At 37.7% G+C, this 23,675-nt stretch overlaps 1 pseudogene; it reads right to left on the bottom strand.

Annotated features, from left to right (window-relative positions):
* Positions 1-16,207: 16,207 nt before the first annotated feature.
* Positions 16,208-18,265, bottom strand: LOC141250877 (ATP-dependent DNA helicase pif1-like; annotated as a pseudogene).
* Positions 18,266-23,675: the final 5,410 nt, after the last annotated feature.

Below are 23,675 nucleotides of genomic sequence, written 5' to 3'. Positions count from 1 at the left end.
AAGACTCTCGAGATCCTACGTTGGATGTGTTGTTTGAAAGATTATGTGGGCAAGAAAAGTTTGTAGCAAATGCCATCGAAAAAGTTGTGAAGGATCTAGCTGGTAAGGCTAATAAGACTAATAGCTTGGATGATTTTGAAGTTTCAACAAGGATAACCTCCACTTCAAAAATAGGTAAAAGGCAGTCTCTAGACTCCAAAGCTATTGATCACAAGAAGAAAAAGAGGCTAAAGAATGTTGATTCTACTGTGAAGGTACCTTCTCCAAAGGAAAATGACGATCCAGTGTCGAAGGATACAGGTATTACCCTGTTGACAATATTACCATGTTGACAATATACACCGGTGACAATATTATTCTGTTGACAATATTAATTCAGTTGACAATATTAATTCAGCTGACAATATTAGTGCTGACAATATTACTCTGTTGTATTATTTTTCAGTTGACAATATCAGTGTTGACGAAAAGAAAAAGAGGGTGGAGAATGTCAATTCAGCTGTGAAGGTACCTTCTCCGAGGGCAAAGGATACAGGTATTACTCTATTGGCAATATTATCATGTTGACAATATTACCCTGTTGACAATATATACTGGTGATAACATTACTCTGTTGACAATATACACTGGTGACAATATTACTCTGTTGACAATACGATTGACAATATTATTATGTTGACAATATTATTAGTGTTGACAATATTACTCTGTTGTAGTATTTTTAGTTGACAATATCAGTATTGACAAAAAGGAAAAGAGGGTGGAAAATGTCAATTCAGCTGTGAAGGTACCTTCTCCGAGGGCAAATGACGATCCAGTGTCGAAGGATTCAGGTATTAGGGGAATGACAATATTACTATGCTGGCAATATACACTAGTGGCAATATTACTTTGTTGACAATATTGTTTCAGCTTACAACATTACACTGTTGACAACATTACTCTATTAACAATATATTTGTTGTAATAGGTACAAAACCTCCCAAACGCCTAGCTCAAGCTCCCCCGACCAAGTACTTCTAAGGATAAACAGCCTGAAGTTCCTCAAGCAGTATCTACTTGCTCTCAAATCATGCGTAAGATTAAACACCCAGCAGTTGATCCTAATTTGCCGAAGGATGTAGTCCCAGAATGGGCGAAGATGCTTGTACAAAAAATCGATGCTCAGAATAGAACTCTAGAAGATTTGAGTGGTCAGCTTGGTATAGTTTTTGAGGAAATAAAGATTATTAAGTCTATGTTAAGTGGAAAAAAGTTTGAGGTTGCGCCATCCAAAGTTGCGAAAGAGGTTTGTGAAGAAAAGGCTGTCATACTGAACCGGTAGAACAAGAGGTTGTTGAGGTTGAGAAAGAACAACAGGTTGCACCATCGGAAGGCCCGAAAGCTGTTGAAAAAAAAGAAGGTGACTGAGGTAGTAATAGCCTTAAAAAGTCAGGATAAAGAGATTGATTTTCCAAGTATATACTGGTTTGATGATCTTGATCCTGAAGATCCCAATAATTTGTTTCTTATTCGTGAAAAATGTGATACTGACCTTGTTGATGTTATTAAAGGTATCAAAGCTCTATTTTCACAGTGTCCTGACCACGATCATCTATTTGATTCATTGCTTACACCTGATGATTACATTTACCTGACTGAATGTGAAGAACAAAACAAGACTATTGAGAAAGATTCCGAGGGACATGATGAAGATTCTAAGAAGACACTTTCTCAAAATTTATCTGATGTGAAACAAGATGGTAATAATGTTGTTGACGAGGTTGGTGTTGGCGAGGATGGTGTGGTTGACAAAATTGATAAAGTTGTCAAATATGTGGTTGACAAAACTGATTTTGCTGGCAAGGTAGAGCTGATGTTGTCATCAATAGTGAAGAGAATAATGAGGGGGCTGCTAGGCTTAGGAGGTCTTCTAGGTTTATAAAGGGTGGTCCAACCACTACCGATCCATTCACTCAAGAAAAGAATAGAAGAAGCTCCCAAATAAACCTCGTTCTCTTTTTATAATGATGATGTCCGGAGTGCTTTCTACAGGTAGTTTAATGAAACGTAAGTCAATATTTTATTATTTGTTTCAATTTTATTATATCTTTGGACATTCTATAAAATTATATTTTTTTCCAATGTTGTAGGTGTGAAGAAACGACTAGGGGGAGTGAGGTTCCTTTGAATAAGGAGTTTTTCAAAGATATGTTGAGAGTTGGTAAATGGCTATCGCATGATGTAAGTATTTGGAATTTTATTTTCAATGTGCCCCCCACGTGCTGACAATAACTATATTGCTGACAATAACTATATATTGCTGACAATAACTACGTTGGTGACAATAATTCATTGCTGCTGACAATAACTACATCGGTGACAAGATTCTTTGTCGGTGACAATATTTTCTTTCTGGTTGACAATAACTGTATTGTTGACGATAACTATGTTTGGTGACGAACTAGGATGGTGACAATATTTGTTTGCTGCTGACAATAACTATATTGCTGGAAATATTTTCCTTGCTGCTGACAATATTTTCCTTGTTGGTGACATTATTTTCCTTGCCGCTGACAATAACTATATATTGTTGACAATAACTATATATTGATGACAATAACTACATTGGTGATAATATTTCATTGCTGCTGACAATAACTACATCGGTGACAATATTCTTTGTTGGTGACAATATTTTCTTTCTGGTTGACAATAACTGTATTGTTGACGATAACTAGGATGGTGACAATATTTGTTTGCTGCTGACAATAACTATATTGCTGACAATAACTATATATTGCTGACAATAACTATAATGGTGACAATATTCTCTTTCTGGTTGACAATAACTGTATTACTAACAATTTTTGTTGTTGTTGATGACAACATTTGGGTGAAGCTCTCTTTTATTTTCGTAAGAGAATCCATTTCGAGCCCCTTGATTTCAAGAATATTGTCGTCCTTGAATGGGTGTGGTTCCAATTGTTTCATACTGAATCAATCGATAAGTACAAGTATGGAATTGTACCTATCCGAGAGGAATTTTTCAAATATTTGGATGGATCTTGTCCCAGAAGTTTTGGTAAATCATGGTTCTATAACGTCACAACTGTATACACCCCATACTTCTGTAAGGAGAAGGAGCATTATGTTGGGCTCGAAACAGTTTGATCATATTGGGAGTTTCAACGAGTCGTTCACGGTGTTTAGGGACACGAATCTCCCTCAAGACAAAACAGGGTAATTACTTATTATTTTCATTCGTTCTTTTTGTGTTTGGATTATATTATACTTACACATTATTGTTTCTTTTGTCAGCGGCAATTGTGGAGTATTTTCTATCAAGTATATCGAACATGCTGCATTTGGGACAAAAGTTTGGATGATTTGGACGAGCTTCATATGAAAGCACATAGAGAGAAAATGGCTATAGAGTTGTTCAATCAAGATTGGAAGTTTAGTAGTTTACCACACAAATAGTTGTATGTTGCTTTTCGGAATTCTAGCAGCTTGTGTACTGTATTTTTGCTTTTTGATGATAGTAACATGTATTATCTTTGACAATATATCTTGATGACAATATTATCTTGATGACAATATTATCTTGATGACAATATTATCTTTTTGGTGACAATACATATCTTTGCTGAAAATAACATATCCTTGCTAACAATAACAATTATATGCTGACAATAAGATATATGTGAAGACAATAACGCCTTTATGATTCCAAAATAATATAAGTGATGACGATAAGATGTCTGATGACAGTAACGGGTTTATAATGACAATAACATGTTTATAACGTCTCAATGATGACAATATGATATTTGTGCTGACAATAACGTTTCATTACTTAAAAAATATGATATTTGTGATATTACATATCCTCGCTGACAATAACATATCCTTGGTGACAATAACATTTATATGCTGACAATAAGATATTTGTGAAGACAATAACGCCTTTATGATTCCAAAATAACACGAGTGATGACGATAAGATATCTGATGATAGTAACGGGTTTATAATGACAATAAAATGTTTATAACATCTCAATGATGACAATATGATATTTATGCTGACAGTATGATATTTATGCTGACAATAACATATCCTTGCTGACAATAACATATCCTTGCTGACAATAACATTTATATGCTAACAATAAGATAAATGTGAAGACAATAACGCCTTTATGATTCCAAAATAACATGAGTGATGACGATAAGATATCTGATGACAGTAACGGGTTTATAATGACAATAACATGTTTATAATGGCTCAATGATGACAATATGATATTTATGCTGACAATATGATATTTATGCTGACAATATGATATTTATGCTGACAATAACATATCCTTGCTGACAATAACATTTATATGCTAACGATAAGATATATGTGAAGACAATAATGCCTTTATGATTCGAAAATAACATGAGTGATGACGATAAGATATCTGATGACAGTAACGGGTTTATAATGACAATAACATGTTTATAACGGCTCAATGATGACAATATGATATTTATGCTTATAATATGATATTTATGCTGGCAATATGATATTTATGCTGACAATAACATATCCTTGCTGACAATAACATATCCTTGCTGACAATAACATTTATATGGTAACAATAAGATATATGTGAAGACAATAACGCCTTTATGATTCCAAAATAACATGAGTGATGACGATAAGATATCTGATGACAGTAACGGGTTTATAATGACAATAACATGTTTATAACGTCTCAATGATGACAATATGATATTTATGCTGACAATAACGTTTCATTACTTAAAAAATGATTCCAAATAATCTAATCTACTTGCATTGTAATGTTCTTACTACTTGAGGCATTATAACTACATGTTTTCCTATTGTGTCCAGTATTTCCACATTTTCCACACTTCAATGGTTTTCTTGTTTCTTGATGATAGGTCTCCTAAACTCTCCTTCAGAAAGTATTCTTCGTTTTCTTGGCCTTCCACCTTGTTTCCTCACATGTGGAGGGTTACACTCTATTCTTAAGATGTCCTTGGGGACAATCCATTGCGATTTCATAGGCACGAGATATATTGTTTCCTCGTATGACTTTTCCCAAGTGGTATAGTGATAATAGCTACTGACAAAATCAGTTATGTTACCCTTCACCTTCTTAATGGCAGCCATTGCATGCACACATGGGATGTGATCCAAATCAAATACCTTAATACTGCATGTCTTGTTTAAGAGATCCACCATGCCGGTAAATTGCCCTCCAACAATCTTGAATTGGTTTGTATTCAAGAACTTAGCTTCATACTTCTGCGACTCCTTGTACCTCTCTTCCACCACACTCCTTACATGTGGTGGGAATTGATTCTTGTACCTCTCAATAAGTTTTCTACTTTTATAGAACCAACTTGATAACAATTCTCTTATGTACTCTAGTAGTGCCACAAGTTGGTACGCTCTTGCTTCCTTTAACATTGCGTTTATACTTTCTGAATTGTTGGTTGTCATAATGTTGTATTGATCACCTGTAATTAAAAGAAAATGTCCACAATGTCATCACATTGAAGACAATAACTATATTGAAGACAATAATTATTTGGATGACAATAATTATTCTGATGACATTATCCCCGATGACAATATTTGCACAGTGATTAAAGAGAATCATTATATCCCCAATGACAATAATTACAGTGTGACCTTGCCCACTTCTCCAAATTTGCTCGTATGAAGTAATCTCCCATTTGTGAGTCTATGTCACAAATCCTTTGAAAGTACTCCCCAAACTCTTTCTTTGTATAGCTTTTGGATGCTTTTGTAAATAAGTGTAGTGCACCTTTTTTCTTTAACAATGTTTTCAAATTTTCCTTAAAATGCCTTGTGCATACCATATGTTTGGCTGTATTGTATACTCTCTCAATACCCTTCACAATGCTCTTGTGTCGATATGAGACAACACTAATGATTGTGTACTTGGTATAACATTATGTAATTGTTCAAAAAACCATGTCCACGAATCATCATTCTCCGAATCTACAATAGCAAACGCCAATGGGTAGATTTGATTGTTAGCATCTTGTGCCGTGGCTATCATAAGATTACCCTCGTATTTCCCATGTAAATGAGTACCATCCACCATAATCACCTATACAAAATAAAGTGTGTCATCAAAATTTGTGAATTCAAATTAATTATGAAATTAAGTTGAAAAATGTACCTTTCTCATGTAACTAAAACCTCTAACACAAGCCCCAATTGCAATGAATGCATACTTGAATTGGCTTTCATCTCCAATGGTATAGTTTGCGTAAGTCCCGGGGTTTACTTCTTTAAGAATAAAGCAATATGATGGAAATAGTCTATAGTTCGATTCGGTGTGCCTCTTATTAAGTTTTGGGCCCATTCCCTTCTTTCCAAGCTTTCCAATAGCTCACATCTTGAGAGTACTCATTCCTCATGTCATTTTGAATTGATTTGGGATTCGGTCCATGTTTGACGCCAAATAAGTACCTGCATGTTGACAATATTAGTGCAGTTTTTTTGTCATCATTGGTGTTGACAATATTATATAAGATACAATATTGTCATCAATTGACGACAATACTATATTCCGTGATGACAATAGTATTGTCATCAAAGTTCAGAAGCATTACCTAGTCTTGATTTGCTCTCCAACTGTTTTATACGAAGGTTTACAACGGTTGGCATATCGAACATCAAATGACCATGTATGAGTTTCGTTAAATTTCCTAATCTCAAAGTTTACACTGCCTTTTAACACAGCAGCCCGTAACCTCCAATTGCAGTCCTTATCATCACGTCTAAGCTTGATTAGGTTAGGTTATGATTTATAAACCCTGTATCCAAAGTTCTCTCGAATGCCTAGATTGCAAATAGCAGCCTGTAACTCTTCTTTATTGTCAAAACATTGACCAACATGCATAAAATCCTTCCCAATCTAAGCATATTGATTACAGTTGTTACCCATATAGTTGTAATCAATAGCTTCTAAACCTTCTTCAACTTCATCAATATTTTCTAAAGCTTTTTCAGGAAAATTAGTCATGCACAGTTGGTTGCGTATCATTCTATCATGCAATGAAACATGCAATGGTAAACCCCACGACACGCTGGGTGATTCGTTGATAGCCTTGGATGAATCAAAATCGTCCTCTCCATATACAACATATGGGCTTCTTAACTTTTGAGAAGGTTGCAAATGACTTAATAAAAGCTCACTAGCTTCAACATTAAGTTTGAATCTATCAATTATCTTCAATTTAATATGATAGTTGCATCCCGTCATCAATGATAAATGCTTTTGAGGTGATGTCCCCATCGTAATGGATAGATTCATCATGCATCTTCCACACACCTCCACACAAAACTGTTAATACCTTCATCTTCAACACACTAAATCTAAAAGGTAAAAAACACCAACCATTAGTGTCATCAAGTATATAATTATTGTCATCATATAGAAAATTTCAAGTTTCATTGTCCATTAAAACAATTATTTTCATCAAACCTTACTACCACTATTGTCATCAACAAATAAACGAACAATTATTGTCACCGAACAATTATTTTCATCGAACAATTATTTTCATCAATACTTACTACCACTAATGTTGAAGATTTTAGTACATATTGTCAGCAACAGGAGATTAGTACATATTGTGAGCAACAAGACATCTGTACATATTGTCAGCAACATGACATCTGTACATACTGTCAGCAACAAAACAATTGTACATATTTTCAGCAACACAACATCGATATTGTCATCGATAAATTATCAATCAATGAGAAACTTGTTATTGTCATCAACCAATTATTATCATCAAACAACTAGAACAATTATTGTCATCAAAAAATTAAAACAAGTATTGTCATCAATCAATATTGTCATCAAACAATTCAAACAATTATTGTCATCGAACAATTATTTTCAGCTATACTTACTACCACTAATGTTGAAGATATTGGTACATATTGTCAGCAATAGGTACATCAGTACATATTGTCAGCAACAGGACATCAATACATATTGTCAGCAACACAACATCGATATTGTCATCAACAAATTATCAATCATTGAGAAACTTGTTATTGTCATCAAACAATTATCGTCATCAAACATTTTAAAACAATTATTGTCATCAAACAATTATTATCAGCAATCCTTATTACCACTGTTGTCATCAACAAATTATCAATCAGTGAGAAACTTGTTATTGTCATCAACCAATTATTGTCATCAAACAATTAGAACAATTTTTGTCATCAAACAATTCAAACAATTATTGTCATCAATCAATATTGTCATCAAACAATTCAAACAATTATTGTCATCGAACAATTATTTTCAGCAATACTTACTACCACTAATGTTGAAGATTTTATGGAGGGTTGTATTATGTTGAAGATTTCAGTACATATTGTCAGCAACACAAGATTGATATTGTCATCAATAACTGTCATCAACCTTTTTTTGAGCGGTTTGCGATCCACTGTATCGAGCAACTATATCTAGAGCGGATTCATTCCACAGTTCGAAAGATCCCGAGCGCAGCGAAGGATCCAGACGCGAGCGAAGCGAGCGAGCGACCGAGTCGGAGTGTGATCGAGTCGGAACGATTGAGTCGGAGAGATTGAGTCGGAGCGCGATCGAGTGTGAACGATCGAGTCGGAGCGAGTTGGAGAGATTGAGTCGAGTCGGAGTGATCGAGCGTGATCGAGTCGAGTCGGAGCGATCGAGCGTGATCGAGTCTGAGCGTTAGAGAGCGATCCAGTCCAGTCGGAGCCGATCGAGCATGATCGAGTGGGAGCCTGAGAGCGTGACTGAGTGAGAATCTAAAAGGAGAGGAGAGAACGAATTTCACTGAAATGAAGGAAGCGGCTGATTTAGGGTTAGATATAAAGGGGTCAAATACTTAATTTTTTAAATAATGGATGTAATTGCTTGTTATAAGTATGTATAGGGGGGTAGTTACAAAAAACACCTAGTAAAGTAAGGTATTTTAGCATCGCTAGTGGTAACTGTCAATAAGGATTGTAAATGTATTATATTCTTTAATTGCGGTTTGCTCGTTCTTGAAATATTGTATGCGAAATTTGTTTTTGTCTATTATAAGTACGTTTTTTATTTTCATTGAACATAATAAATATGGGTTCGGTTCTGGTCAGAACGGATTCTTAAATGAGAAATAAGAATGACCTTTTAGATGAGAAACCATTCTAATTTCTCCATCAAACGAATGGGAGTAACCCTATAAACGGTCCCCACCTCTACAACCTACATCCCCACGCACAGAGTCGAAAACCACGCGCTCGATCATATCAAAAAAGCGAGGTAAAACGATCCGTCTTCTCACAACTTTCCACACTACAAACATACAAAAAGGAGAGAATGAGAGAATAAGAACGATTGAAACCCTAAATTCGTCAAAACTTCTTCAAAACTGAATATTCCTACACGAAATTACCAAATGGTAAGCTCACATTCCACTTCATCAGGTAAGACGCATTCTGTTTTGACTATTTGAGACTAAAATTGTGGTTACTTCCTTCAAATCTATCTCAAATAATCTTTTAATGCTTGTTTGCATGATCTCTTCACAACAAAAAAAAGACAGCGCGACACTGAAATGTTTCTAATCATCAAAAAATCGATTACTCACTTATTTCAATTCTTGACTTGCTTATTCATCTAATTTTCATTTGTAGAACTCATAACAAACTGAGATATGAAAGGCTTCAAAACAAGTTGAATCGCGAGGTATTTCGTAGATGCTTGTCCAAATGCATGTTTACACGATGAAAGTGCAAATATGATATGTTGACTGAACATGGAAATGTATCTGGATGCAAGTACTACTCTGAAAAACTAGTACATATATAGTGCTTCCTCAAATATGCAAATGTATTGCGGATAAACTTCTTGTGCACTTTGTACTGATACTTTTGACCTTTGTGCCATACTTTTGGCTTTTGTGCAGATACTTTAGAATTTTGTGTAAATATTTCTGCAAATACTTTACTCTGTTTCTCCAAGTGTTTGTATCTTTTGTGCAGACACATTGTTGTGTTGTGCATATATTCTTGCCTTTTGTTGAGATGTATTTGTGGATTGAATGTGAGCTTAAGTACATACTTTATTTAATCTATCGTTGAATTGTTGATATTTCATAAATGCTTGTCCAAATGCATGTATACACATAGAAAGTGCAAATATGATATGTTAATTGCACATGTAAATATATCTAGATGTAAGTACTACTCTGAAAAACGAGTACAGATGTAGTCCTTCCTCAAATGTGCAAATGTATTACGTGTAGATACTTTTAGCCTTTGTGCACATACTTTTGGCCCTTTACGGATACATTAGAGTTTTGTGCTGTTATTTCTGAAAATACTTTATTGTTTTCTCCAAGTGTTTCTATCTTTTATGCAGACAGATTGTTGTGGTGTGCATAAATTCTTGCACTTGTTGAGTTGTATTTATGGATTGACTGTGAGCTTAAATGCATGCTTTATTTAACCTGTATTGAATTTTATTTAATGTATGTTGTGCAAGTGTTTCTTTAAGTCATTAGATTTACTCTGTGCAGATACATTGGTGGTTTGTGCAAACATTTTAGCTTTTATACATAGATAATTTGCTTATATACGTTTTTTTGTGCGTGTGTCTTTAGTTTTTGTGCAAATAGTTATGTTTTATATGCATATATTTTAAGGAGTTTCCGGTAAGGAGGAAGGAAAGGTGGTTGCCTAAAAAAAGTATAAAAAAACAAAGGTAGCCCATAAGAAGAAGATTATAGTAGACAACCTTGAAGTATCACAGAAAAAGAAGAAGGAAATAATTGAGAGTCTCCAAGTATCATCTGATGAAGATGATGACTTACGAGACAGGTAATGCAGAATTGGAAGAAGAAGAAGAGGAATATGTTATGAAGGTAAAGACGAGCTACCTGTTAAGGTACATCATAAGAGGAGGAGGGTAGGTATAAAGGAGAAGAAGCATCTCCATCCATGCCTTAGCAGAAGGTCAAAGCCGCTTGCTTTGTGGAAGGTTATACAAGGTATGTCTACTCTCCAAAAGGAGGTTCTGCGTAAAATTGGGCTAAGAGCTGTACTTGAGTACAACATCAAGTCCATCCCACAACGCTTAAGCTACTGGTTAGTAAAAAATTTGATGGAGTATCTTGCACTATGAAGATACCAGAAGAAGAGAGCTTATGATTAATGTATTACCATATTGTCACCTACCTTGCCTACCGGTGGGGATACAAAGATAAATACGGTTCAAAGCCGCTGCAATACCCATTAGTAGATGAGTTCACAAGGAAACTGCCATACAAAGTAGACTGAGCTACATGAAAGGACCTACTTAAACCATTCACCAACATCACTCCAAACGATGTGGCTGAGATGATACGGAAGAATAATGTATTGGGTGAATGGTTTATCAGGAATTTTTTGGTTCCGTTCATAAATGTACTCTATGATAGCAACTCCAATGCCAGTGCAAATATGAAAATCCTCTCTATTCTGATGATTTAACAGTGGTACCATCTATAAACTAGGGTGGTTACATGCTTAAGAGTTTGGTGAAAGTTGTCAATAGTTGGGAAGGACGCTGGTTCAATGGCCCAGTTCTGCTACTACTGGTATAGTTCTTTAGCTATGTGAATATTGCTATATAGTGCATTGAGTTCTTACTAATGTGCAAAAAGTACAAACTTGCAACTTGTGTATGTTGATAGGAGGGTCATCAACAACGAGCCATCCCCAAGAAAATGTCTACCAATCATCACCCAATGGGACACCAAAAGTCTAAAATTAAGGGAGAATGAAGAGGTGAAGGTTGGTGGTTTCGGTAAAGGTAGTCTTCATAACTTATATATGTTGGATGACTCCGCTGTAACATCTCTAGTCCAGCCGCTGCCACAGATAAGTGGACCGGACCTTGGCACTAGAGGCATCAGGGATGCAGCCCATGCAGCCCAACCCATCTCTTCCTTGTAAATATAGGCAAGGAGGTTGTTGTCAAGGAGAATCGAACCCCGGACCTTTTAACATATGCTCCTTACTTAGAGAGATATATCACCAGTTGAATTGGTGATATATCTCTAAATATATATAGCTTCGTCTATGTAGTTCTTTTAGAGGAATAACTTATTAATTGGTTAAGCTATAATAACGTCTCTAAATATATTGAATTTTTAGAAGTCTAGATATATATAGCTTAAAGTTTTTTTTTGAATGCATGAACCTCCATTTAAATAACAGTAACATAGACAAAATATTTATAAAAATGCAAATGGATTTTTTTAAAGCCACGTAGAACAAGATTGAAAGTCAAAAAAATTTGTTGACCTTTACATTTGAGCCAATTTGAAAGCCATGTAGAGCATGATGACGTAGGCATATACTTTATTATTTTTTTATTTTTTTTCAGGAATAGGCTGCAAAAGTTGTAGTAATCTCTCCTAAAACTAAACCTCTGTTCATCAAACTTACCCTTTGTTCATCAATCTTACCCCCTTTCCCTCTTTCCTCCATAATATTGTACTACAAATTTCTCAATTGCATTATTAAGCTTGATTTGTACTCTTGATTTCATCCTCTTTCCCAATTTCTTTTTGCTGCTTGTACTAAAGTTCCGAATTGCAATCATTTACGGTATGGGTCTCATAATCAAATTGGGGATTGTCAACTTCAGAACCAATACCGAAGAATGTGGCCCCCTTATGGCTGATCAGGATCCTTAATCTCCTATCATTCACCTATTTCTCTCAATATTTGTCCAACTTTGTGGATTGCGTCTCTGTGCTGCTTTTCGCCTCCTACACTGAGTCACATTCTCGGCTGCGGAGTGTCATTTCTGCCTCTCTGTCTGATGGCGTGTTTTGGGCTCCATCATTGAAGTGCTGCTTCCCTCAGTTTCCCATTTTTCTGGGTGGGAATTTGTGGTGGTACTATCTTGTCACTAGCAAATCAATAATCGAACCATGCTTCTTCAAGTACTGCTATAATTGGAAAAAACACCTCTCTTTTCATTCTGAACAAACTTACTGAACCTTGCTTAGTCTATAAATACTCTAACTATGGTAATAGAATCTGCAATCCACTACAACTTTCTCACTTGTTTTTTCATATTCTCATTTGGCTTATTTGGGACTGTTCTATCCGGAACTGGTATTCGGGAGCTACTGTCAACTTGTTGGTTTACAGGACAAGGGGAACGGTAAGGTTCCTCTCAGTAACTTTCTCCTTTCTGATCACTCAAAACAAAACCTGAAAAATATGAGCAATGATATCCCAAAAAACAGAAACATCAATACAAACTCTCAACTCTCAATTCGCTTCCGAGTGGAAAAACAACCATTAGAATCAAAAGGGGGGAGCTCTACTCCTCATTTTGATTCTACTGAAATGTTTAAGAAGCTTGCTTCTGCTAGAGAAAATGGTAGGAAAAAAAACTACTTACTCCTGTGGGATTTTTGGTGGGGGAACCAAGAGAATTCCCGCACCTCTTTGCCAAATTAAGACTTGAGTGGAAACCTCTCTTAAGGGTAACATGGTTTTTACCATCCTGAAAATGGGTTGGTTTGAGGTCACTTTCTCAAACAAGGTTGACTTTGAACTTATCTGGGCTAACATGCTGTATCATATGTTTAGTCAACTCTTGTTGATTAAACATTGGTACCCCAGTTTTGACCCTACAACAGAATCAATCTCCCAACTGGACCTTTGGGTTCGTCTCCATTACCCCCGGAGGAATTTGCTAATAGTGATGCTCTCGAAACTATTATTGAGGGAAACCAAACTGGGAAATTCCTTAAGATGAACCCTACCCACAATAGTGAAAGATAGAACATGTTTACTAGATTTTATATCCATACTGATGTGGAGAAAACGTTTGGAAAGGGGGTGATTGTTCCTGATGAACACTTCAACCAAATTAAGTACTCTCTTTGGTTTGATGATTTTTCTGCAAGGTGTGGTGCTTGTGGGAAGAGTGCCCATATCTACAAAGATTGTCCTCATAGGAATGCTCCAATACCAACTCTCCAACTCACTCTAAAAAAAACCTCTACTAAATCAATTTCCATCCTAAATCAGCCCTCGGCTTCCCAGGACTCTGGGAGTTGGAACAGGGTGGAAAAGAACAACAAAATTGATCCTCCAACAAACACCTACCAATTCCCAAGTAACAACATCTATCCTTCCGGGAAGGGTGGCATCAACGTTACGTATGAATCTGAGGACTCCGATAAGATGATAAACCACATTCTTATGTGTGACAAAAACTTTGAAGATACACCAAACGTGATTGTGGCTTCAGGCTATTACTATCTCTTTGATCAATTTGTTTGGAATTGGCCTAACTAGTACATTAATTGTCATATTATCATATGCATGAGATTTTATATTGCTAATCCTATCCCTATTTGCAAACTCTACAAATTATATTTATCCTAAGAAAGCTCAGGTGGAGGCTCCTAATTACGAAATCAACATGGGTAGAATTCACTCCTTTTTCCGGTAATTTTTAAACATTTGCTTCTATGCATCCTAATCTAATGTCTTATCTGTACTACTTAGAAATGGCTGCTCCCAATGATCATTTGGTGGTGTCATAAAAAATGCAGCAAGGAACAATTCACCCTTAAGATGTCTTGGCTGATTCTCATGGTTACTTCTTCCCCTATACTAATCTTTTTTAACTGAATGAGTCAATAATTATAACTATAAATGACTACATTGATCCAGGAAAACCATATGAACCCACTGCAAATCTGGTGTCCACTATTCTACCAGCTGAAAATAATAGGTTTGAATGGCCAAATTCTGGTATTTTTAAATCTCTGAAATCCTTACTGTCGTTCCATAGAATCGGTAATGTAAGTAATATTAACCTCGTTTTCTCACTGGAACTTTGGCCTTGCCAATCCTCTACAACTCTGTCTTTGTTGAACACTGATATAAACCATGACCCTGTCAAGACGCAGCAGGTTAATTCTGGACTGCGTGGCTTCTCCAACCTTCCAATACAGCTGGAACTTGATGAAAATCAGACCCGTGAAATACAAAAACTGGGTGAAGAAGAGTATTCTGGGGAGTATTATGAAGAACTTTTCGAGGATGAACTTGATGATTTGATGAATGATGAACTGAATGGCCTAGACCAGGCTGCTCTACCTGAAACCTCTAAAGCACTCATGATGCCGGTTCTCCTAAGCATTGACCCCCCTTTCACTGACAAAGATCTAGATGACTTTATCAACAATGAAACCGCCATTATGCCAGGAACAAATAATTCAGAAAGTTCTTTCCATTCTGTTCAGAACTCAGTTCACTCCACATCCTCGGTTATGGTTAAAATGAGCAACTTAGAGGTGCATCACGGAAATCGGTCAAACTCAACCTCGAGCAAGAGAAAGACATGTGAAGGCATTGATGACACCGCTTCATCTGTTATGGTGGAAACCAATAAGAACAAGAAGTAAATCCCACTATAAAGTATAAATGATTAGTACAAGATTTTCCTTTAAGACGGGTGTTATGGTGATTAGCCACCATACATTACCGAAGTACCTTTCTCAGCAGCTATTTTCCTTTCATTCTTATGTGTGGATTTGTGAAATACGTACTAAGCTTAGCAAGAACAAATGCCTGAATCATATATCAACCAAGCATTATCGGCACTTTGTAAAATTAGGATATCCTACCAATGTCGGCTGGCCTATTGGTCTTTCTGTACCAGCTTTGTTTGTGAATACTAGGAGGACCCGCGTGCGAAGCACGCGGGTGATATGTCGGACACATATTTCGGCAAAAAAATGTGCGGTTAATTTATATATGAAAAGTTAGGAATTCGTATTTACATAGGTCGCATTTCGAGATCTACAAAGTTGTATAATGCGTAAGAAGATAGTACAGATGTAGAGAGTGCAGGGCTTGATGGTTGGTGTTTGTTTGTTGCCGTTTTACAACACCTGCAGTAACCAATTTGCTTATTAGTTGAAACATATTTGTATAATTGATATAAATATTGATGGGTATGAAATAGGACCTATGAACATACCTGGGTATTGTAAAGCAGGATATTTTTGTTGCAATTGTAGTTTGTTGTTATTATCCGATTCCTGCCCGTTTTAGTGTTTCAAAAGAAACTATGTTCTGGACTGTGGATGATTGGGAGTTTTAGTGATGTGATGGATTCATTAGGATCTTCACATCATCTTGTTTGCGTGCTCTTGAAAGTGCTACGTATAGTTGTCCGTGCGAGAAGCAGGGTTGTTGCAAGTATAGTATGACTTTAGCTAGGGTTTGGCCTTGTGCCTTGTTAATTGTCATGGCAAAACATAGTTTTATCGGGAATTGTTTTCTGTGAAATTGAAATGGGTATTTTGTGTTTGATGGCGGGCGTAATGTTATTCTTGGTAGGAGAATCTGGTGCCCTTTATAGTACCCTGTACTAATTTCACAATGTATGATGTTTTTGAAGAACCTTTTGCAGATTAGTCGAGTCCCGTTGCATAGGCCTGAAGATGGATCCAAATTGCATATTAATATAACTGGGCAGTTTTCTTTTAAAATTATTTTGTGTGGGCTCATTCCAGTAGGGCATAATGTGTTGAGAAATTTAGGCGTAAATGTGGTGCAGTTGTCGTCGTTGACGGAGTCAAAACTATGGTAGGTTGTAGGCTCGCAAGCAAATTGGTGAGTTAGACTTTCGTTAATACGGTCGACTCCGTCATTTGTCGGGGTTAGTATTCCCCGTTCGCTGTATATTTGCACATTTGTAGGCGATGAGTGCATTTCGGGAAAGATTGTTTGCGCTAGGAATTGGAAGTCGTCATCTGTGTCTGTGTTATTCAGTATAATGCTATGAGGTATATTTATAGGTGCATGTTCATCATGTTGCAGATTTCCGTTGCCTAGTTCGAGTAAGAAGTTTGAGAAGCTTGGATCTTCTTGTGCACGCATGTTTATTGTAAGCTTAAATTGTTGTAACTGGGGCCACAAATATGAGCTTATCAGGCTAGCATTTAGTGCCTCATGCTGGGTTTTTCCTGGTAATACAGGTAGGACTTGACGGAAGTCACCTCCAAGTACAACTACTTTTCCACCAAATAGTCTGTCGCTGTCACATATATCTTGTAGTAGATGGTTGAGTGATTCTATATTTACCTTTTTTTGCCATTGATGCTTCGTCCCAAATGATTAGAGACGTTTCTCGTATTAGTTGGGCCAGGCTACTCTGCTTTGAGATGTTGCATGTTGATGAATTGTCTTCATCGATTGGTATTTTGAATCGAGAATGTGCAGTTCTACCTGTAGGAATATTAGAGGCCGCTATGCCAGATGTAGCTGTGGGTAATACAATCTTTCCAATTGAGCGTAATGTTGCATATAAGGCACAGTATAAGAATGTCTTGCCTATTCCACCGGGACCATCAATGAAAAATGCTCCCGACTCGCCGTTGGTTACATGTTGCATGATGGATTTGTAAGCATTTAATTGTTCGCTGTTTAACTTTGTGTGTGCGTCAATAAATTCCGGTGGCACTGAAGATGTGAGTGCGTCACGTATGTCTTTAGGTATAGTATAAGCAGGATGCGGTGAAATTTCGTGTAAGTTATATGATCTCAGGGTTTTTCCCATGGCTTCCAAATGAGTTTCAATCTGGGTAACAGTTAGTTGCATTACTTTTTCGTTGTCTGAAGGGAATAGCTTTGCAAAATCTTCTGATAAAGATTTATAGTGTGTTTTCCAAAGTGCTAGCGAGTTTTGTGGTTCGCAGAATACTAATAAAGTCGAGAATAAGTGGCGTAATGCATTAGGCATCTGGAATTGTATAGCTTCATTCATGCATGATTCAGCGTAGTTGTCAGCCTGTAGTAAGCCGCGTTGTTGTGCAACTTCTTGAAATGATTTGTACGTATGGGAATCAAATGTTAGTAGGTCTATGAATGACTGTGGACCAGGTACATGAGAAAGTAAGACCCTAAAATAATATCTTTCGCCTTCAGAAGGGCTTGCATAAGTTAATCGTGCAATGGTGGTTGTTTTGGTTTTCCTTACAGTCCATATCTTCAGCGATGAATTCCATACATAATTTCTGGATACAAGTATTTTGTTTGATTTTGGGAAGTTTTGTTATTCGACCGAAATTCAGTTAACATTGTGCGGGATCTATGTTCGTGCCCTGTAATGCTAGTCAAGTCTTCGCTTTCGCGGAAATTAATAGTTTGCATGTTCGGTAAATGAACTTGAAGTGGAAAAACAGCTGGGTATATATCATATAAATGGAGGCCAAAGATTCACCAAGCAGCTTCAGGAGGGGATATCCATCTTGCGTTTTGGTAGCTCGAGATTTCATCAGGTGTTCGCATGGCACCTTGGATTAAGTTGAAGCTGACACACTCATGTCCTTTGTAGATATATTTAACTGCAGTGATGGTCGAGCATATTTCGACATTTATGTGACAATTGAATGTAGCTAAGAGGTAAGGATTGTAAGGGATTACTGAGCTATTGTCTATCCATTCGCCTCTTATTCGTATTTTCTCACCCGTGTTTCTACTTTTGTAAACTGGGTAAGAATCGTCACCACATGTCGTGAAGTCAGCGAAGTTTTTTGGATACCTAAATTTACATGTGCTTGTGTTGCCTTTGTGTTTCATGCATGGACAGTTAGGATGTCGTGGCCCACATGGACCATGTATCATATGGCGTAGAACTGCTGCGCGTAAATGTGGGGTCTGATCAGAGGGGATTTCAGCATTTACGCACTGATCGAATGTATCAGGAGAGATGATTTTGTTTGAACTTTCTAGTATTATGAGTAAGTGTGCATGTGGTAGATCTCTTTTTTGGAATTCAACCACGTCAACTCTTGCTACCACTAAGCCAAATATGTGGTTTCGAAATATTTCATTTTTTAACATCATAAGTTTTGCATTAAAGACTCGTGCAGTTATGTCAGGACGGTCATCGGTTTTTTCGCCTGGCAGAAGATTGTCTTTTATTTCAGACCAATTTGGATTGCATGTCATGGTGATGAATAGATCAGGTTTGCCAAATTTTTGTATGAGTGCCATAGCATTAAGGTATCTACGTTTTACGTCACGGGGGCCACCCACAAAAGAAGGAGGTAGAATTGTGCAATGCCCGATATCAGCTGCAGTTGCATGACCCGCTTGCAAGCTGTCAATTATGCCTTGGTAAAGTTCAGCTCTTATCGTTGATTGGTTCCGACGTAAGAAGTAGAGCCTGGTGTTCTCAATTTTGACATACATGTCTACTATGTATTGTTGGAATAGGCGTCCTGCGTGTAAGAGGTAATTACCTACACAAATTTGCAGCTTGTATGCGTAATATTCCCGGCACGATATGTCTCGGGTGCCGTTTGATGGGGCCCTTTATGAAACTGTAGAAAGATGGAGGCATGGAGGAAAAAGTTAGTGCATAGATTTTTTGTCCACATATAGTAAGGGGAAGATGTACATGTTAATATGTTACCTCTAACTTCTTCATCGAACAAATGTAGTGGGTCTGAGGCGCATTCAGCTGATGTAAGGGATGTAGGTCCGGTGTGTTGATTTCGACTGCAGCTTGAGTGGCGTTGCAGTCCTTGGTGCCATCCCGATTCACCGCGTGGTGCAGAAATGGGTAATGAAGGGGATCATAACATCCATAGTAATGCATTATTCAATGTGTGTTGCTGTCTTTTCCGTGCACTAAGATATGGGGGCCGTTGTAGTCTTGCTGGTTGTTGCCTTCGACTAAAACTGCAGCAACTTCGTTTGAGGATGGTGCGTTGTAAACACACTAATCAAGTGTAGAATTGTGGGATATATTTAATACCGTGTTTTCTGATATGCCTAGATCTCGTAATGAGTGGAAAATTTTTGTGTATGGGTTCTGCTGCATGACTTCCATCAGAATTTCAATGAGTTCAAGTCGTATCTCTGGGAATGTTCCTGCGCGATAGTGCATCTCTTCCAGGGAATCGTAAAAGTACAGTTGCATGTATTTTGGGTTATTATCTGTGGGTAAAAGTGTTGGAATGAAGTGATAAATTTGGCCTTGTAATTTGAATATGTAAATGCCCTTTCTTGATTCTGCAGATGCAGAACCGCCTAAAGAGCTGAAAGCGAACATGTTGTTATACAGCCGTGCGTATTTTTTGAAGTGTGTAGCATTTTCGTCGTTACCCCCGAATAAGTCCAGGAGCTGTGGAGGAATTACGTTATCAACAAGTTGAACTTCTACGTTACAACAGCAGAAATTGGCCGTTTCAAATGCAAATTTAGTTGCGCCACATTTACCACAGTTGGCTGCTGGAGGCAAGATACTTGCTGCATGCGGGGTTGAGAGCCTGTCAACTGGAGAATTGGGCTCCTGAATTTGACGGAGTCTTTTTGAACAGCGAGTAGCTGGCATAGTTGGTGGTATTGCTGAACGTCGAATTGTTGTAGCTTGAATGAGCTTTGTGTTGTTGCCGTTGATCCGGGTGAAGATATTTGTTGCTACGTGCGTATGTAGGCCTATGGGCATGGAGAAGAACGTCAATTTTTGAATAAGGCATGGTCCGTTTAGCCAAGCTTAGCATATTCATGGATTTCAAGTGTTGTATGTAAATGTTTGTTTGCTGGCAGACTTTTTCAAATAAGGTATTCAAGAGCCTGTGCTGAAGGAAGGTTGGTTGCATTAATGTTAGTTGTCAGTGTAAAAAGTATATGTAAAGGTGGGACATTTTTATATTATGCTTGAAGATTACAATGTCACCGCAGAAGTTAGTACACATAGCACATTATTTACAGAAACACCGGTGCTGCTGTACAAGGGTTACAACCATTCAATCAACCTGCTTAAGTCAGACGCAAAATACTTGTTTTGGTTTCGGCTCATGTAGTGGCTGCGGGCATATATTTACATGCGTACTAACAGCTACACTGATCTTTCTAGGCGGCAAAATAAGCTGTAGGTTGGCGACACTGTGATCAAGCTACATTATTATCCAAAAAGGTGGGTAGATTTTTTAGCATTACTCGGAGATCACATCTTTCACAGTCCATTTGATGGTTTGAATTTCTTTTGTAGCTGGTGCAGTAGGCGATAGCTCGAGACATGTTGCTATTGTGCGGAACTTCACACAAACTTTCTGGTAGAAGGACTCCTTGTCCTGCGTTATGTAATTAAATATTGTAAGAAAGGGAATGTTATATGATGCGCTGTGAATTTTCAGGTGCCTATTTATGACGGCGGGAAGTGTTTTAAATGCATACCTCAGTGGTCATTTCCATGAGCTCATTTGCTCCAACCTGAAGGAGCTTTTCGGCAAGGTTAGTGTATGTTGAGAATAGCTTCATGCCTGAACCATCTGTCCCGTTGAAGTTGAAGCACACCCTGTTGAAACAAGGACAAAATATTAGAATAATTTAGTAGCTCGTATTGTGTAATTCGAATGCGTGTCAGCCCTAGTGTGAGATCAAATAAGCACATCTGTATCCATATGTGTGTGGCAAATTAGGTGTCTGATTTTTTTTTTGTTAGTAGCATTTGGAAGCAGGAAAAACTCACAACACAATTACAGGAAGACGAAGAAGAAAAGGGCTTTAAGTTTGGGCTATGGATGTGTTTGTATTTAGTACTCAAAACAGTGGTAATTTAGAAACCTAATAAACAGGTAGTAGTAAACAGAAGTAGCAGACCACACATGTAACCAGAGCTGTCATGCAATCATCAACTCTTTCCATCCTAGTGCAGTAAGAACGGGACTATTTCCATCAAAATACATGTTTTCAAATAAGGAAATGTAAGGATCAAATTCAGGCTATCATATGCAGTGACAAGCTGATATAGCACCATAGACACTAATAACCCTAAACACCCAATGTTCTATTGGTTCACCTTCTGTGAAAAAGAGAAGGAAGAAACCAAATTGCACAACAAGGTTAGTAGATAATATCACGCAAAAAGACGGTGAACTGCACAGTGTAAAAGTAAGGAAAGCCATAACAAGCGCTAAAAACACAAATACGCAGTCGTCAATGTAATTATGCAAGGAGATAAGGTTAGAGCTCAGTATTGGAGTTCTAACCAAAAGGATGCAGGAGTTTCAGCCATTAGCATGGTAATGGTCAAAACTGTGAGCTGTAACCATTACCAGCTATGAGTTGGTGCTTACTCTAACCATTGATTTGAACCTAAAAAGTGGGAGCTTTAACCCAAAATGTGGCAGCTACACAATTCACTGACAGTGGAGAACACAACGAATGTGCAGGAGAGGCAGAACAACAAGTAGTGCAAGTTTACAAAATAGCAGCTTACCTCGGTTCTGCGACAGACATCTGGCCGCAAAATTCGCAGACGAAGGAACCCTTTTTCTCGTGGGACGACTTTTTTCCACAGAGCTTGCAGCCTAAGAAGAGGTTGATGTTTTCTGGTTTGAAGTCTGGGATGAAGACGTTAAGGCGAAGCCTCCTGTCGTACACTACAGTGCTGGCCTGCAGTGACAGTGCGGTAATGCGAGAGTGAGTACATGGTCGGGTTGTTTCCAGCGGAAATATCAAAAGAGTATGAAACTTACTGTCATGGACATCATCTCTTTTATTGTGCTTGCCAAGGGCGTGGTGTTCACAGTGCACGCTGCTGCAGCTGCTTCCATTCTTTCTTTAACAACTGAGGCGTGTGTTGTTTTCCTGTATACAAGAAGAGAAGATGTTGATTGTCTTTGTGTGTTGATGTCTAAGTAAGAAGAAGTTGATGGTTTTAGTAGTAGGAGCTTACCAAGCTCGCAGTGTGGCATCTCTTTCTCATGTAGGGTTGAATTCTATCACAGTGGAGCGTGATTTTGCAAGAGAGAATCCTGTGGTGCAAAAGCGAAGTTTGTGTAAGTACATGGAGTAAGTAAAAGTGAAGGAAGAGTGAGCTGATATAAAGAGAGAATGGACCTTGGAATTTACTGGCGTGGAGGTTAGTGAAACTGACAAGTGGGTTGCTGTCAACTGCAGTAGCTAGTTGTGCAACCTCATTGGTTGCAAGATCGCTCCACATGGACACGACGACTGTGTCAGAAGTGCTGCGGACGTACATAAAGGACAAAGTGAGGAAGCTGTGGTGCAGGAGGCAAAAGTGTGGTAAGAAAAGATGCTAAGAATACCTGTCATCCGTTATAGTCACTTGGCAAACATTACTGGGTAGCCAGCCGATCCAGTGATGGTCCTAACAGATCCCACATGAAGAACAATAGCGAGGATATCTAAAGCAGAAAGAGGATGCAGGGAGGTTGTTTCAAGCGTGTACCAAAATCAAGATATCGTATTTCCCATTACGTAAAGAAGGTGGTCATACCATATTCAGCAGTGGTGTAGGAATTGCGGGGTATGGATATCAGCTGCCGGTACTGGCCGCCTATGGTGCTCGAGGAAGCCTCAGGGTCCATGCGGCGTACAACGGTGCGACCTGATATGGTCATTTGATAGTCGGCGCAATGTCCCGGAAAGTTGGTGTTCACACGGCTTATGTACGCGTTGCTGATCTCGTACTCTCCATTCTTTTGAATGATGTCGTTGTACATGTCGATGTCCTCGCCGTATATAGTAGTGTCCATGGTTGCACCCTACAAGTAAGAGAAATGTGGATGATGTAAGCAGACGT

The sequence above is a fragment of the Phyllobates terribilis genome, unplaced genomic scaffold, assembly GCF_046119375.1.
Source record: "Phyllobates terribilis strain yellow unplaced genomic scaffold, ASM4611937v1 Scaffold_6292__1_contigs__length_45519, whole genome shotgun sequence".
Lineage (NCBI taxonomy): Eukaryota > Metazoa > Chordata > Amphibia > Anura > Dendrobatidae > Phyllobates > Phyllobates terribilis.
Note: the sequence above shows the minus strand (reverse complement) of the source record. Positions and strands in the feature narration are given on the sequence as shown.